General features: G+C 39.3%; 1 protein-coding gene and 1 non-coding gene across 2 annotated transcripts in view; both read left to right on the top strand.

Moving 5' to 3' along the window:
- The window catches only part of macrod2 (mono-ADP ribosylhydrolase 2), a 1076631-nt gene that overhangs the window by 543252 nt on the left and 514489 nt on the right, over window positions 1–18890 (top strand). The gene's annotated exons all lie outside the window — the stretch shown is intronic.
- LOC119263524 lies at window positions 2577–2740 on the top strand. Its single transcript, XR_005130332.1, has one exon. It is a non-coding gene; the product is annotated as a U1 spliceosomal RNA (small nuclear RNA).

The raw sequence follows: 18890 nt of genomic DNA, 5'->3' as shown, positions 1-18890 counted from the left end.
TCGATTTGTTGCCATGGATATTGAGGGAAATGAGGGAGAGGAAGAGGGAGGAAAAAAAAAGTTACTCTTGGCCACATTGTCAAAATGACAGTCAATTAAAAACAAAGTGGAGAGATGAAATCCTCCGAGTAGGACAAACCAGCTGAAGCACTGTCAACAATAGCTCCTCTCGAGAGACTTATGAAAAGGGGAACATGTAATTTGGGAGCTGTCTATGGAAATGATGAAGAGGAAGTCCAAAAAAGGGCTTGTACATGCAAATCCGTCCTGGGGAAATAAGGCTGTAATTGAAATAGATCAACTAATTGAATAATCACTATCACCCCGGCAGATGTGTGCGCATGCAATTAGACAATTACGCAAGGTGTTCTTTCGTCTAATTATTCCGGCACACACTGCCCCCATTCTCCCACTTCCGCTAGCTTACCCTCTGTGCCTGCCTTGCGTACACAAGTGCTTGTCATCTTTGTGAGAAATTAGCCGAACGGTGTCAGAGGACTTGCAGTGAATGGATAGGAACATCATAAAGCATGATCAATGGTGAAGAAATGGCTGCCCGGCACCCCTTCAAAAAAACATTTCAAAGCTCTATCTGATCGCTGTTGTTGTTCTTCATGCCGCTTCTGTGACAAGCTGGGAATGAAGGTGGAAAACAAGGCTTTGCAATGAAGTAGCGGATGTGGCATTCCGTGCAGATGAGACATCAAGAGAGGAAATTGCTCTGTTGCATCAAAAATGTTCTTTTAGAAGAATCTGACATTCTTGCTGCCTTGTCTGAAATTAGTTTGCCAACTCTTTTGTCAGGAGCTACGTGTAGCTTATTCGTTATCATGATCAACCAATAATCCACACCATGATTATTGACATCAATGATCAGGTGTTCTGGATTTTTACTAGGGCTGTTAATCAATATGATGTTTGATTCAAACTTTTGAGCTCTAGTTTTATACTAAACTATGTGGCTCAGATAAACTCCGATAAATAAAAGTGAACAAAATAACAGTGCCAGTAACACTTGAACTGTCCTAGCTGAAAGTGATTGCGTGTCCCTGGTGATGCCACAGTCATCCATAGCTGGTACTCCTAACAGGAAGCAAGCGTTCACATGTAGTATTGCATCGCAAAGCATTCAGGATACCTACACTGGCACTGTTAATGCATATGTCAAGTAAAAATGTAGACAAACCACAGACCTATCAGAAAGTAGCTTGACACTTCAACTAAAATAAGTGAGCATCCTGGCTAGGCTACTGTGTTAGGCAGCTTGGTTGTATCTGGCAACTAATATCCGCTAAGTCTGCTTAGTGTTGGATCACATCAGACTTGTCCTCTCACAGTTTGTGTAAACAGCTTCATAAATTATAGTTGGAGCATTTTTGTTTTGTCATTGTCACTCACTTGCGTCTCTTGCTTTTAGGACAAGGTTGTAAGGGAGCATATTTCTTATTTCTCCTGAACCTTTATTTAACTTAAAAAAGTACAAAGTATGGCATTGCATAACAGCCCATCATAGTACTGTGTTAAATATGGCTAAAAAGGTCCGGAGTACTTCGGAAAAGTACCTTAAATAGATGCGTCCAAATTTCACCCTGTTTTTTGGGAAAATGGATATCGAGTTCTCTGTGCCAAGACCATCCTTTTAAGACCATCCAGTGAATGCCAGCATATGCCATGGTGTGGGAGTGCATCATTACGCATGGCATGAGTGACTTGCAGTGACGGTACCACTGATATGGAGAAATATATTGGGATTTTAGAGAGACATTTGGTGCAATCAAAACAACTTCTTTTCTTGGTAAGTCTATGCTCTGGTGAAATGTGAGACAGTGCCATTCTGCATGTGCTACAACATCATGGTTTCATAGACACTGAGTATGTGTGCTTGACTGGCCTGCCTGCAGTCCAGATCTGTCACTGATACATTGAAAATGTATGGCACATCAGGAAGAGCAGAATTAGATGACAACATGGACTGTTGAGCAGCTATGATTCTGTTTCAAGCAAGAATGGGCAAAATTTCTACTAGCAAAACTTCAGCAGTTAGTGTTATACAGTGAAGAGACAGTTATATACTGAAAGGAAAGGTGAGGTAACGCAGTAGTAAACACGACTCTGTCATCACTTTTTTGAGTGTTGAGAATTTGTTTACCTTTACAAAACACCATCAGGTTGATCAGTGAAGATATTGGAAATCTTTTCTGACAATTGTCAGTTAAACAAGCGTTCAGGAGAATTAACAAATCACAGATTCTTATTTTTATTGTATTTTACAAAGTATCCCAACCCTTCTGGAAATGGGGTTTAAGATATGAAATGTTTAAGATGTAATTTAACTGCAATCTTAAAATTGCTGTTTAAAGTCTTTATTTCCTAATATGTGTGTCCATATTTATAATATTCAGAAAAATGGATTTTGCTACTTGCCACAATGTACTGCTGTTAGTATACAGTCTAGTAAAAATAGTTTTGTACCGTGTTTAAAAATAATGTGCACTGTCATTACAGTATATACAGTATAGTAGTACAGTATGAGTTCTGCTGTAAATCAATTACAGTTACTACCTGAAAACTCAGCTGTACTTACCTGGCAGGGGAGATACCATGATCAAGAAGGTGTTTCAAGCAAGGTGAGGCTCAGCCATTGCACTCCAGTTGTGTGGACACCTGTTAATTCCTCAAATGTGGGAATCTTGACTGCATAATTTCTGGTAGTGGGGGACTGCATTCGTGCTCTCCCCTGATTGGGGCAGTCGTGGGCTGGAGGTTAGGGAACCAGCCTTGTGACCAGAAGGTCGCTGGTTCGATCCCCCAAGCCAACAGTACGTGACTGAAGTGCCCTTGAGCAAGGCACCTCACCTCCAACTGCTCCCCAGGCGCTGCGGATACGGCTGCCCACTGCTCTGAGCAAGTATGCTCACTGCCCCCTAGTGTGTGTGTGTGTGTGCTCACTTATGTGGTGTTTCACTGCATGGATGGGTTAAATGCGGAGGCGAAATTTCCCCATTGTGGGACTAATAAGGGTCACTTAATCTGATTAATCTATCTGTAGAGTTGTTTTTGTTCAGTGAGGGGTTCGATTTCACCAGATACTGGAGCATCATGTTTTTTTGCACATGATGAAACTTTAGCTTATAATTACATTGTTTGGAGTTCTCCCTGTATCTCAGTTTGACGGCAAAGATGCGGTAAGAAAGAAAAGAAAAATTTGTTTTGGCACAACGTTGTTTATTCACAAACACCGGCCCTCTCTGTTCATGCTTGGTGAGTAGTAAGCTGTCATAGAGATGTAAGCGAACACAAATACGCTTTCAGCTGTGTGGATAAGTGAGAACATAACGAGAGAGAGACTCGAAACACTGGCGCTTTTCCTCACTCGCCGGCTTTCTGATATCTGCAGCCGCCACATGTTTGTATTTCGAATTACTCTGTTTTTTCTCTTTGCGGTTGAAGAAGGGGAAAAAAAAGGAAAACGAGGCACTCTCCCTTTGAAAAGTGGCAATCCCCTGTACGGCCTCCTCATCCTCCTCCAGTGCTGCGGCGGTGCCTTTGTGTGTTGATAAGAGTTTGCGACGGAGTTGTTCTTTGATCTACCCGGCGAAAGAGCTGCGTAAGGTTTAGCGGAGAGGTGCTAGCGGTTTGGGCTTGTGCACACTGATATCGCTTCACAGGCCTGTTTTACAGTACAAAGACCAAAGCCCGCCTCAGCTTCTCTACAGCCTTCTAGAGAATTCTGTTGGCAGGGCTTTTTTTTTATTTCATTTACTTTTTTCCCCCCTATACCAGGGCTTAAATGAGCTAGACAGACGTGTAAAAAATTATGCAAAGGAACACCTCTTAATTGAAGAAGGATTAGATCCCCTCTCAAAGGGAGGCATCTTGGGAAGGTGGGTTTTAAGTGAGCTTGCAGCATTCATGTGGTCACGAGCATTGAATTGAAAAACATGATATTTGATGATTTACCTTATGATTTATAAAATATACACTCATTCCAAATTTGATATGAAACACATTCCAAAAAAGATAATGCATGTTCACCACTGTAACATCATCTTTCTTATTAACAACACTTAATACTCAGTTGGGGACTAGTTGATCCAGTTTTTAAAGCAATTTTTTTTTGCCTATCTTCTATTGTAGTCTTCAGCCAAATAGGGCCTTCTTTGTTGTATATTCATAGCCCTCTCTCTAATTACACAACCATGCTGTTGTAATGTGCAGAATGTGACTTGGCGGTATCATGTTGAAATAGATGTAGTACGGAAGGCAGCATATGTGGTATATGTTATAAATGTGTATATATCTATCAGCATCAATGGAGCCAGATGTGCAAGTCACCCATACCATGGACCTTAATACACTACTACACTTTTGCACTTTATGCTGGTAACAATCTGGGCTGGGATTCCCAAAACACTTGTAACACAGAGCTCATTCTAAAATGGTATGGCAAGCATATAACTTACATCACACTCTCTTAACCTGTTAAGATGATCTCAACAGTAAGATGTTTTTGGGAAATTGGGCCCAGAGAACATGATATCTGTTACTTCAATACATGTTTTTTTTCAGTGTACATCAGGCAAGCCCAGAGAGTAAGCTGCATATCTGCACATTGTTTACATATGGCTTCTGCTGTGCATGGTAGAGTTATTAGCTTATATATGTGGATGCAGCAACAAACTATATTTATTGAGAACAGTTTGGCAAAGTATTCCCAAGCTCATGTGGTGAAATCAGTCACAGAATCATACTGGTTTTTAATTCAGTACTGTCTAAAAATAAAATGTCGTGGGTATTCAGTGGTTTTCAGTCATGCCCTTTACGCATAGAGATTTCTCTGGATTCCCTGAATTTAATACTTAAATACCTAAATATAATTTTTGACAATATTGGGCGGATACTGTCAGTTACTTGTGGATCAGATAGGAATGTGAAACATGTCCAAACTGAAATATCACAAAGCTACTTGTAACACAATATGTGTATTGTAAAGTAAAGAAGGTCATGTGATAAAATTAGTTGTACGATTGTGAATGAGTATGCAATGAACTAGCATTTAAATTTTAATAGTGTGTTTTCCTTTTTTGGGACATGTTTGTGATATTTGTATATTTCTTTATTAGTGAAAGATTAAAGGAGATTAGAAATAGAAAACCTGGAGCACAGTTGGAGTGGAGTGATTACAGAAGGTTTTGAGCAAGTGCCTGCCACTTCACTCCACTCACATACTCAGCTTCGTACCCTCACAGACCGGATGAATCTGATGAATGTGAAACCTTTTGAATGTCATGTCTTCTGAGGATGTAAGTGGTATATTTACTATTGTCATCATATCTTCATTAATATAATGTTGGTTCTGCATTTGAAACCAAAACCTTGGGTTGGACTGTTGGCCTGTGTTTGACATGAATATGCATCTGACCTGACACCTCTTTTAATAACTATTTCAGGCTTTTAAAAGCTCAGTGCTCTGACACTATATTTTAGAGTATTTTTCCTCCTGACTCAGTAATTGTACTTCTTTCAATTCTTAAAAAAATATTAATAGTTCAGTTTTGAATATAAGGTAACCTAATTTACTTAAAAAGCTGGTTACATATTTAATGGCAAGTGTGCTGATCTTCATAAAACAGGCAATGACTACAAAAATAGCTACATACCTGAAAATGCTGACATGCACTGTTGAGGCAATAATTAAGAAGTTTAAAACAACCTGAGCTGCAGTGAACCTTCTTGGAAAAGGACACAAGTGTATCTTGCCCCAGTACACAATGAGGAATTTCTGCAATAATTGTAATTCAATTGTTAAGACGTAACCAGTAATTCTGCGTAGTTTGGCGTGAAATGCTTCATTCTAGAGAAACTGAGGTAGAATTGTATATAGTGATGGTGATAGGAACAAGACACCCGAAGCCTTTACTTCCTCTAAAAGGTTCCAGAAAGCTCACAGAAAGTTATTACATGAAATAGCACTGCAGGATGCCTGAGGCATTGTTTTAAAGTAGTTTTGAAATAAGCTTTGTCCTAAAATACATTTTTGATTACATACATTTGGTAGAGAGCTACATTTAGGCCTTTGTAAGGCAAAATAGTACCCCGAGAAGACTTGTTCAGACTTACCACATTTAGCCATTAAATTTATCGATCTATCTTTCTTTATTTATAGTTCTTTTATCAACATAACAACATAATTGAACCACTAAATGTTCTGGATAACTGAAAACCTACAAGTGAACTGTTGTTCAACTCTATCATTTGCGCAGGTCATGTTGCAGTAGTAAGTCACAGCATTTGGACATGTGGTATAATCTGGAAACTGCCATCCATACAACTCACCACCACCAGACAAATAGCCCTGCAGTTTTGTGTGAAATGAAGGGAAATCATTGTTCTGTTATAAAATGAAAAACTGGCCTGTATATGGGAAACCCTGGAAGTGATCCTGTAATCCTATACAGTTTATTCCTGTTTTGGCCTGTTGTTGTGGGTTTTTCGTCTGACCTTTTGTGGTTATAGCAAAATGAAGGGCATGTTATATAAAGCATGGATTGTTCATTGACCGTGTGGCTAGAATGGGTCTCAGGCACTGCAGAGAAGTAATAGCTCATGGAGTAATAGCTCATGTGAATAGTCTTGTGAATCGTGTTGCACATCTCATGCTCGACTTCACCGACTCAAGTATGATACGGCTCTGGCGTATGGACTGAATTCCCTCAGGAGGGCAAAATGGGAAAGCGCTCCAATTCAAACGTTAAAACATTTTTTCCCTTCCTCATGATTTAATAATACTGCATGGTCATCCTAGCAAACTCCAGCCCTAGAGAACCAGCTCAACTGCACAGTTTCAGACTTTCTCTGCCCCAAAACACCTGATTCAGCTCAGATCTTGATAATCACAGCTTATGAAGACATGAGAGTGTTCCTCCAGGACTGGAGTTGGAAAATACTGTCCTGTTTATATGATACTTATTAGGAATCTTTTCTCATTCTGGATTCACACTGGCATGTGAACATTTTGACCATCCTCTCAAACTGGTAACATGATGACATTATCACATGTCAGACGATATTATCCTTGCATTTATCACTTATGTATGTGCATGTTTAGCACTGTGAATGAGCTTCATACTCAAATGTAAACATAAAACATCATTTGAATACATAATTTGTGAAAGTGCAAATGTGAGAGTTTGAATTTTAGGTAAGAATGTAGGCACAATTTCTAGGGGTACCTGTGGGGGTTACAACTTCACCTGTAATTGTATCTTTGCCATATTTTTCCCTCATCAGTTTATAATAATAGTTTTTGTCGTTGCAGCCTCTCCCACAAAACAACACAAGTTCCTTCGTTAAGGACGTCATGTTAAAATAGAAAATGTGGATTGTAGAGATTAGAAGGTTATATGATAACATTAACTGTGAATAAGATTTTTACTGTTTTTTTTTTTTTGGGAGTGACAGACTAAAGGGCTGTTTAATTCTTAATCAGCCCTTTAGTTCTTAATTCTAGAGAAACTGAGTTAGAATTGTTCATAGTGATGGTGATAGGAGCCAGACATCTGAAGCCTCTAAATGCCTCTAGAAGACCTTTCACAGAAAGTTCACTGTGAGAGAGTGCACTGCTAGATGCCTGAGGTATTGTTTTACAGCAGCTTTGGCCCAAAATATATTGATGAATACATTCATTTGGTAGAGAGGTACATGCAGAATATATGTATGTATAAGTGTAATATGTGTGATATAAGGATTAATAACTACACCTTACCACTGTCAATCCTAGTAGAAATAATTGACCAGGGTTAGATTCATGGTTAGTGTTAATAAACACTCCTTGAATAGAGTTTTGTCTTTTTTCAAGAAGCCAGATTAAGCTAAATAGAGAGCTGAAATTTTTTCAAGTCTCTTTTTGTACATTAGCCAGGTCCATAAATATTTGGACATCAAAAAAAGTTATTTCTGCTGTGCTGAGTTAAATTTAAATAATGAATGTGAGCTCAAAACACAAACTTTCATCTTGAATCATTTTTCTCTGAGGTGTTTACATCCAAGTAGGGTGATCAGTGTAGGAATTGCGACCCTTTATGGGGGCTGTGTATGAACATGGCTGTAATTCCTACACAGTTATTAGACCCATCCCTATACAAACATCTGCACTACTGCACTGGGCAAAAGTCTGAGGCCATCCTTTATCTAATTCATTTCAAACCAGCCATTAAGTACGAAGTATGCATTTTGCAGCATCAGGGTCTTCTTTGTGGCAATATCCGGCCCACAGCATGTCAGAATAACAGTCCCTTGTTGTGCTGCATGACATCTGCAGAAATTAGAAATTAGAAATTACAGACAAAAGTTTTTAGTGGGTTTTTATTTTAAAGGTTTCAAACATAGAATTTATAGTTTATATATCTGCATATGTGGTTAGATGATCCCACCTGACACTTCTAGCCTTTCCGAGGCATGAATTTTATTCTGATGCACTGAAAATATATTCACATTGGGAGGTAGAATAATGTATGTCATGTATTGAATTATTTGATAGGAATATAGTGAACATCAAAAAGACATGCCATTGATCCACGTATAATACTCTGATCTTTCTGTACTATTGTAATTTATTTGTTGGCATGTTAAGAAACCTCTGATCCTCTGCCTGAAAGTTGAATCATGTTTTATGTAGCCTGTGATGCTGCTTCTCTGTAATCATCACTGAATATCATATTCCTACTTTGAGCTCAGTGAAGTGGATGAAGCATAAAATCTGCTTAGTAACTGCTCACTCACATTATGCCATGCGCTTCACTTCTGAAATCATGCGTGATAACTCTGAAGTATAAACAGCATATTAAATGTGGTTTTGTGTTTATTTGATTTAGGTATTTAAGGAAGCTGTTGGTGCAGCGCCGCTATATATATAATCCACAGGTGTGATGGCAGCCTGGGCTGAATCTCTGTCTAAGGTGGAGTTAAGCAGTTATTGAATGTCTACTCTGTGTTGGAAGCCTTAAGGCTCTACCTCTCAATTCATAACTTTAACTTCAGCGTTTTCTAAAAGCTTGGAGCAGATGATTGTTTGATGTGCTGGAGAGGGTGCTGGCACACCAGACTGAAGCTACATTGCTTCTTCATCTGTCCATTTGACTTCTTGCCCATGACAAAAATATGGCAAATTATAATCTGGAGGCGCAGATGTTCCCTGTAGAGAGGACGAGAGGGAGAGAAGGACCAGGGAAAAACTTTAAAACATTTATTTGATTCTTCCTCTGCCCATGATTTTCGCTATGAACTCATCGGGTGCTGAATAGTAGGCCCATCTGGTGCAGAAACTGGGACAAACTGTACTTTGGGAGGGAAAAAAGGAGCAATCTCCTGGCAAATAAGACTTGGCTGTGGTGAGTCCAAGGCAGAGACAAGATTCCAGAAGTGTCCATGTGGTAAAAACTCCACACTTACTGATCACTGTGACCATGCTGTGGGTATGGCCAGCATCCCAAAGAGCCGTCTCCGTTCCATTAATCCTGGAATATAATTTTTTAAAATCAATTGTGGTCAGTTTTGAAATGCAATCAGGTCAGCTACATGCAGTGCAGGATACATTTTAAAATGATAGAACCCATATTCTACATCATGCAAAAACTGGGCACCCCAGTCAAATGACTTTAGTGCACATTTTTTATTATTTTCCAACATATTGGAAAGAAACAAACCATAAAATGTTGTATCTGCTCATGTCACATGGTGTTTTTTCCCCAATATACTCAGCAAATAAGTAGAAATTGGGCATGAAAGTTTACAGAAACAGGTGTTTTCTATTGTTTGTTGCCTATATCATGCCCTTAGTTCCAGTTCATGGCTGTCTAGTCTACATGTCAGCGTTTGTGTACCTGGCCTGTGTTCGATGTTTTTCTTTGTTTAAAACCTTGTAGATTGTTATTTTTTTATTGTAACTAGTGTTTGTACTAGTTTGGTTAAGTTTGCTCATGCTTACATCCAGCCTCATTACTCTCCACACATGATCATTTGACTGGGGTGCCAAAACTTACTGTATTTTATTTTAAATTTAAAAGTTATGACCTGTTGTTTTAAAAAACAAAAAAAACAGCTCAATTGGCGGAAGAGCTTTTTCGTATAAAGCATATACATTTTGTACTGTACTTAGTGTTTCTACTAGTTTGATTACGTTTGCTTGTGCTTACATTCATAGCTGCATTACTCTCACACATTTAAGGCTGATTAGTCAGCCATATATAAATGTGGTTGTGGCTTTGATGTCACAACCATGATTAATTGCAAACTCTATTTTTCATTTCTTGACTGCATGGACTTTCTTGTCTACATAGTACTTTATCTCTTTTATTTCAGAAATTCCATATTACACATCCTTTCAGCATTCTCAGTATATGTTCTGTTTTCTGATGTCCACACTTACAGATTTGACATCAAAACAATAGAAGAACCCAATGAACCTATTCATGCAAAGACTTCTTTGACTTTGACATTTAACACAATAGAAGAACCATTTTTGGTACTATATAGAACCCTTTAATAATACAGAGCTCTTTGAATGTTCATGATTCCATATTCTTCACTAAAGAACCCTTGAAGAACAGTGTAATTTTGCTGGAATGATTTCAAGGCATGTTGAGACCCATTAGCAGTGCAGTGGGAAAAGCAGCGTACATCCTAGCGAGCTAGCATTCGGGTCAATATCACAAATGGAAAGCAATACTTGGGATCATGGATATCAGGCCTGAAATGGGTGCGCTGCCCTCCAGCAGTCTTCCTCATCCTCTTGGGGTCTTTCTGATCCCAGGGACCTCCCGACATCATCATCTCCACATCAGTTATCGGGCGGCCTGGCTCAATAAATCAATTGAGCCGCACTCAGGCATCAGCCGGTGTTCCTATTTTTCGCCTGTCACTCCTTGGAATCACTTATCAACCTAGAACGAGTTGATGCTTTGTGTGAAGGCCTTGCGAATGTTCATTAAGTTGTTTTCCAATGAGAGAGGATGGATCGATACCCCCAGGCACTCTCACAGACTCATCTGCCTTTCCTCTTCTATATGTGTCTGAGTATAGATTCATCAATGGTAGATGTTTGGACAGAGTGTGACATAACCCTTAGAATTCTGTAGTTATTGCAGTCATTTTGCTATAGTATTTAAATCTTAGTAAGTTGGCTTGACTGCAAATTTACTGCTCTTCATTATCTTATTATTATTCTATGATTTTTTTGGTGCCAATTTCATGGTTTTCAGTTTTCAAGCTAAAAGCACAACACATTGCGGGATCATAGAGCCTTCATAGGAATATGTGCTTGTGCTTGTGCTTGTGGGACCGATTACACTGGTGGTTTTCATGCAGTGTTCATATAAAGGCGATTTTCCCGTTAAGACATCAATGACGTAATGTTGAGAAAATTCAAATCTAACAGCCACAAATGATATAACAAAGAACTAATCTCACTTCCGGCGGCACGGCGAGTAGCTGCAGTGGCCACTTCGGGAATAGCAAAATGGTGCTTTTTTGCTATTTTTGTTTACTGTCTGTTGTGTAACCCGACCGAAACTAAATATCATGACTGTTTCAACCAGCACCATCATCTACCATCGCCAGAGCCTGCTACAGCTGAGAAATCAGCCACAATCTCTGCTTCCAAGTGAACTGCAGGAAGAGCTGCACAAGCTAGGCCTGCTACGATCCTGCTGGCCGAAAGCAATGCGCGAGGAGGCGTGCATGCTAGGCTAATGGCTATCCCCACATGACCAGCCGTTCCATTGCTCCTTCTCTCCAATGTTTATTCCTTGGAGAATAAACTGGACTTCCTCCGGATTCAGCAGGCCACCCAGCGTGAGTTCAGAGACTGCTGTGTTTTCATTTTTATGGAGATGTGGATGACGAGTTCCGCTCTGGACTTAGCCGTTCAACTCGATGGCCTGTTGTGCTTCCGTGCAGATGCTGAGCTGTGTGGTAAGACTCGAGGTGGAGGCCTGTGTGTTTACATCAACACTGAATGGTGTAACAACACGGTGCTAGCCTCCAGTCACTGCTCACCGCTGGTGGAGTTTGCGATTGTCAGAGCCAGGCCATTTTATTTGGCTAGAGAGGTGAGTTCACTGTATATAATAGCATTGTATAGAGCTCCCAGTACTAATGCTAACACCGCACTGAATGAGCAGTACAGTGCTATCAGCGACCTCCAGAACACAAACCCAGATGGACTGTTTATTGTTGCCGGTGATTTCAACCATGCCAATCTGAAGTCAGTACTCCTCAAATTTCATCAGTGTGTGGACGTTGCAACCCGTGGGGCTAACGTGGTTGATCTTGTTTACACAAACATCCCCGGCACGAACCCCCCACACTACGGCTACTCAGACCACATCTCTGTGATGCTCATTGCAGCATACAGACCGCTCATCAGACATGCCTAACCAGACCAGAAGCAAGTGAGAACCTGGCTGCCAGGAGCTATGTCTGCTCTTCAGGACTGTTTTGAGCACACTGACTGGGAGATGTTCAGAGTAGCATCAACTACCGGTGACTCCATCAACCTGGAGGAGTACTCAGAATCAGTGATTGGCTACATCAGCAAGTGCATTGATGATGTTACTGTCTCCAAACCTGTCACAACTTTCAAGTCAAGGGACAAAGCAAGCCTCAGGGTGGCAAGAGCCAAACTCTCCCGAGCCATCAAAGAGGCTAAGCATACCTACTCAAAGAAAATCCATGATCATTTTCAAAACAATGCTGACACATGGTGCATGTGGCAGCGCATCCAGGCCATCACCAACTACAAGTCACCTCCACCTGCTTGTGACAGTGATGCCTCCCTTCCAGACATGCAAAGTACAGCTCAAATCACATCAAGTTTGCTGATGACACAACTGTGGTGGGTCTGATCAGCAAGAACGACGAGTCAGCATACAGAGAGGAGGTGCTGCGGCTAATGGACGGGTGCAGAACCAACAACCTGCCTCTGAATGTAGACAAAACTAAGGAGATGTTGTTGACTTACAAAGAGTGCAAGGTGACCACCCCCCACTGAACATCACTGGCTCTGCTGTGGAAATCATCAGGAGCACCAAGTTCCTCAGTGTCCACATCACGGATAACCTCACTTGGTCCCTCAACACCAACTCCATAGCCAAGAGAGCCCAGCAACGCCTCTACTTCCTGCGGAGACTGAAGAAGGCTCATCTCCCCCCTCCCATCCTCACCATGTTCTACAGGGGGACTGTGGGGAGAGCAACCTGAGCAGCTGAATCATCACTTGGTTTGGGAATTGCACCGCCTCAGACCGCAAGACCCTACAGCATAGAGTGAGGACAGCTGAGAAGAAGGGTCTCTCTCCCCTCCATCATGGACATCTACACCACATGTTGTATCCGGAAAGCCACTAGCATTGTGGGCGACCCCATCCATCCCTCACGTGGACTTTTTTCACTGCTGCCGTCTGGCAGAAGGTACCGGAGCCAGACTCTGCAACAGCTTTATTCTTCAAGCAGTCAGGTTTTTCAACTCACAAGGACTGAGTTAACCCCGCCCCCCCACCTCAGTAACTGCTGTGTCATCTGACTGCATGTTTAATATCTCTGCACCTTATTCCATTACCTCATGTCCAGAATGAGTGCTGTGTCAGTGCTGCACTGTCCTGTCTGTTTACTGTGTCTGATGTCTGTTTAATTTATCATATTTATTGTTTCTAGTTCAATTTTTTGTTTGCACACAATGTCTGCACATTCGCACTTTGTACTTTATGTTCCTTGTTGCACCGTGTTTCACTCCACTGTGTACTTGTAAATAGATGGAATGACAATAAAAGCCTCTTTTTGGTATCTGTCACATTGACCCCCACAGCATTTACATACAGACTTATAGACATACTAGCATATATATATTATACACACAACAACTACCTGGGATAATAGTTTAGCAGTAACTTAGCAACCACCTTGGATTCGACATCTTTGTCGTTCACACATTTTCCCCTTCTGTATACACATTTACACTCTTAAACAGATGTGCAGGAAGTGGAGGTATTCCAAGGTATGTAGTAAACCAGATTTCAGGGTGGTTTAACTGCAACTGCTATTATATATACATATCACTGCTGTCAGATCAAAACATCGTATCTCCAAATTAGGAACTTCACAGGAGAAAGAAAAAACAAAACAAAAAAAAAACTTTACTTTTAATGTAAGTCAATGGAAACATACTTTATTCCACATAATTTTGGGGTGTTTCTTTTGCTCTGTTCATTATGAAATGTATGCACAATATAAAGGACAACAGGCACTTCCAAATTATGCCAAAAATTAAAAAATGGCAAAAATTATATATATATATATATATATATATATATATATATATATGTATGTATGTATGTATATGTATATATATAGAGAGAGAGAGAGCCGAGTAAAGACCTAGGACATATGTATGCATGTATGGCGTGAAGTTTTTTCTTTTATGTTTTATTCAATAAAATGAAAAAAAATCATGCACTCTTTAGGTTAACATTGTATTTTCAATAAAGCAAGCTCAGTAGCTTCCCCCACCAACTTTTGACTTCTTTGGGGGCGTGTTACTAAAACAAAAGCAGTTTTAGGTGCCCAAATTAAAAATATATTATTGCTGTCCAAAGAAAAACATGTAGCTCCATTTTTATAGATTTTGCTACATCATTTCAACACACCAGCTGTTCTTTACATCATGTGAAAATTTCATGATCCATTGATCAATAGAAATGCTCTAAAATCACTTGGAATAAAATCTCCTTACATTAACCTACAGTGAAAGGTAAGAGTGTTTTTGCATTTCTGTAAAGTTACTCTTTCAGAGACACCTGTTTGTTGTGCTTTGAATATATTAATACATTAGTTTTTTATTATTATATTAAATTTTGTGACCAATTCTGATTCTCTGTATCATAATATGTAATTCTCTGTAAATTTCTCTTTCTATTTCAAGCCACTCTAAAACACTTTATGTACAACCTAATGATTTTGACAGAATTTCACAGCTTTTCTCAGTGAGCTTTGAGTGAGAAATAATTAATATCAAATTACAGCATGTTATCACCAGCAATACGTGGGACTTGTTTATGTATGTTTTGCAGAAATATCAATTAGAAATGTTGAAAGGTCAGCAAGAAACTTTATTATAACATTAGCGAGTTCCGAGGGTAGGACAGTAGCTTGCTGGAAGGGAAAAAAAAGTTTAATAACCTCCTCTTGATTTGACTTTTTTATGAAAGTAAAGGTTATCGATTTAGACCTCTGTTGTTTGAGATAAGCCCAGCATAGGAGGAAGCAATCTCGCAGAGTGTTCGTGCTTATTGCATCTCACTCTCTCAAAACAAGCCCCAATTACAGCGGCGCACCCCTTATTTTCAGACAGCAGGCTTTGCTCATGTTGGTAACTGCTCATTCACAAACTTGGCAGACGTAACTGCCTGTTTCCCTCTAATGCTTCAGTGTTTCTCCATGGGGTGCAGAAGTAAAATACTCTAATCATTTTTTCCCTTCTTCTTTTCCTCAAAATTACTTTGTGAAACCGTGCCAAGGAAAGCCAATCGATAGTTCACAAACTTTGTGGCTCAAAATTTCAGTCTTGCTCACAACCTTCTGGCTTTATACCCTCTGAGATTGTTTCATTTGTCTGTTTCTAAAGGGCAGCAACTAGAATTCTCAATACAGACTGAAATAAAGCAGGGCATTAGGGCTATACCTTTTATGATTTACAGTAGCATATTTTAGGTTAGGTAGGCTGATCCATAGTGAAGTTTTCACTGTGTCTGCTTTGTGCGATACCCTACAGCCTTAAAACAAAGGGTTATTTGTGAGACTCCATAGAAGAACCTCTTTTGGTTTATTAAAAAGAACCTTCCATTTTTATAAAAGAGGTGTGTTATTTACTTATTTACAAACGGTTTAAAGTTTTAAAAGCCTCCACATAATGTAATGATTCTAGCAAGAACCCTTATATTGGTATAGAAACTTTACATTATGTAAATGTTTTTAAACTTTAAAAAGGTTCTTAAAAACATTAAAGATGTTCACGGAAGAAGATATAATTTGGTGGAAAGGCACAGAATTATCTGAAGGTTTGTTAAATCTTCAAAAGATTATACACACTCACACATATCTTTTTCAAACATGGTTCTTTAGGGAACCATAACTGGTTCTACTATGTCAGTGGTTGTCTAATAGGTCCTCAAGCACCTCCAGACCACCACACCCCAGTATTTGTGCTCTATCCTTATGTCCTAGTATTGAGCAAAAAATGTACACCGCCTGGTGGTCCCTGAGGGAACAGTTTGAGAACCAGTGTTCTTAAACATCCCTCAAAGAACATCTTGTGAGACCTGTATTATGAAAAAAATCTAATTTGCCTTTACAGTTCTTGCAGAACTGCAGTTAAAGCAGAGAACCCTTGTGGCTTCTAGGCCTTCAGAGAAGCTCTAGTGACTTCTATGAAATAAAGAAAATTTGTAACTTTTGGTTCATTTTTATTTAATAGAATTGTCATGCTTGTTGTTTTAAATGCAAGTATATTTTTATTCCATTGTTAAGTTTTGGCCCTGTGATGGACTTGTGACCTGTCCACGGTGTATCCTGCCTTTTGCCCAGTGACTACCGGGATAGGCTCCAGCTTCCCCTGTGACCTAGAAGGAGAAGCGGCTTAGAAGATGTGTGTTAAGTTTTGGTTGGAAACAAAAGTCTTAAGAAAAGAAATCTTAAACAGCTAACAAAAATTTGTTCAGTCAGGATTTTATTTCCGCACAGTAAGCAAGCTTTCCCATTGGTTAGGCCTTTAGGAGCTGAAGAGAAGGCCTAACCAATAAGAAAGATTAACTACTAACATAATTAAGACTAAACAAATTGCATTTTAGTTTCCAATGGATAGTAGAAATTTTGTAAGAAAGAAAAACACCAGTCTAGGCCTTCTGGAAGTTGGGCATCTCTGTACCAGGGTTCTTTAGTCCAAAGTAAAATATGTGTCATTGTCTCTTGGGTCTTTCACAAGCTTAGTATGTCCATGTTTAATCTAGAGCGGTCAAAAATGTTCACAATGTTTACATGTTGACATTTAAAAGCGTTGCTCTGTGCCTCATAGCAGAATTGGCAATTTCACACAGCATAGTGCCATGAAATAGCCTAAACATTTCCATTGTTATAAGAGCTTTACTGTCCATTTGCAGGGCAATGGTGTGAGCCACTAAAGTAATAATTTAGTAGTTTATTTTTGTAGAACATTGTTGTACATGAAGGTACATTTGACTGGGCTTCAGATATGGGACTGTGTTTCCAACACATCATGATCAACATCCCATTTGTTCCACCACTGTGGCCAATAGGAAAAGTTTGGAAAATTAAACTATTGACAGAAAACTGTTGTCAGTGAAATGTTGCTGCTGGCAGTGATAGCTGCACTGAAAACAGCAGAATATCCAGTTTGCCATTGTCCATCTACCACTGACATGTAAACATAGTATTAAAGTGAATGTTTTCCTTGTTTCCCCAAACATAGTTGGTCTGGCAAAACATGTATGGTGGACAAAAGTGTGGACAGGCTTTAAAAAGACTGCTAAAGTTCTAAAGTGTTAAAGTCCTAAAATCACAATGTATAACGTTCTAAAATAGAATTTACGAAAAGCCTCTCATTTAAATTTCCCCTCCCACCATCTTCACCTGCCATTGAGATAATACAGAGACATTTCTCAGAGACATTTCACTGAATATTTTTAACTTAGAAATACATCACGTTATGGAAGAAACCTGAGTTTTGATTTCCTATTTACATTAATATTAAGCTTTGAGATGTATGTTTGTCCATTTTTAGACAACAATGTAGTACAGTGTCTGAAACTACATGAGCAAGTGTGTTTGAAATGTAATATAACATTTATAATTTAACTTTCCATGACTTGTAAGCTACATTAGCCTCATAGCTCCAAAGCAGAACAAATGAAGTAAGCTTCAGACAATAGCTGTATCTCAGTTGATTGGCTGCATTTGGGATAAGATGGAAAATTGTGTCAATTTTATTGTTCTCTGAACTGTTACTTGTTTTGCTTCAATGATATATCCCACACGGTTGATGATTTTATTACTCTGACGAGTTCAATTGTTTTCCTCCATTCTTGCGTTCAGTTGGAGATATCGCTGGGTGGTTAATGAAATTCTCACAGTCTTGGCCTAGAGCAGATTGAGATCACATGGCCCTGAAGGTGCCCAGCGTGAGAGACAGATGGATGGATAGATGTGACATCTACATCAGCGTGACTGAGACTTTAGAAAGAGAGCTGGAAAGAAACGGCAGCTTCACAAGTATCATTAGAGTCAACACTACAGCATGTGTAAAATACCAAAATCGTGATTATATGACAGTGCAGCCTGGGCAATCTGTGCATCACAGTGGAATTGAGTCTACTCCATTAACTCTCAAATACTGAGACAAAACTGTGGTTATTCATGCCTCTTAATCTACCCTTCTGCACTAATAATAAGATTTCTCAGTTTCAGTTTCAGTTTCTCATTTATTTCAACATATAGAACATGATCTAACATTTCTTTAAATGTAGATTTATATATGGTTTGTGACACAAACCTTTCTTTATAGCAAGCAAACACATGTAACAGAATTACATCAGTCTCCAGTTGCCTTTCATCTTTACTCTAATGAAACAAAGCAATAAACCATTAGCGATGTGGGTTTCTGCACACTCAGTGCATCCAAAAGTAAAGGCAGCATAGTGCTTCTTATACATAATGATAGAAAACACAACAGCACACTGAAACCTCTATTTGCAAATACTTATATATTTTTCTGTGGTTAACATGAACATGTATGAAGTTACTGTTAGAACACATTTTAGAGAGGGA

The sequence above is a fragment of the Pygocentrus nattereri genome, chromosome 5 (assembly GCF_015220715.1).
Source record: "Pygocentrus nattereri isolate fPygNat1 chromosome 5, fPygNat1.pri, whole genome shotgun sequence".
In the NCBI taxonomy this organism is placed as follows: domain Eukaryota; kingdom Metazoa; phylum Chordata; class Actinopteri; order Characiformes; family Serrasalmidae; genus Pygocentrus; species Pygocentrus nattereri.
This window is presented reverse-complemented; position numbering and strand designations above follow the sequence as displayed.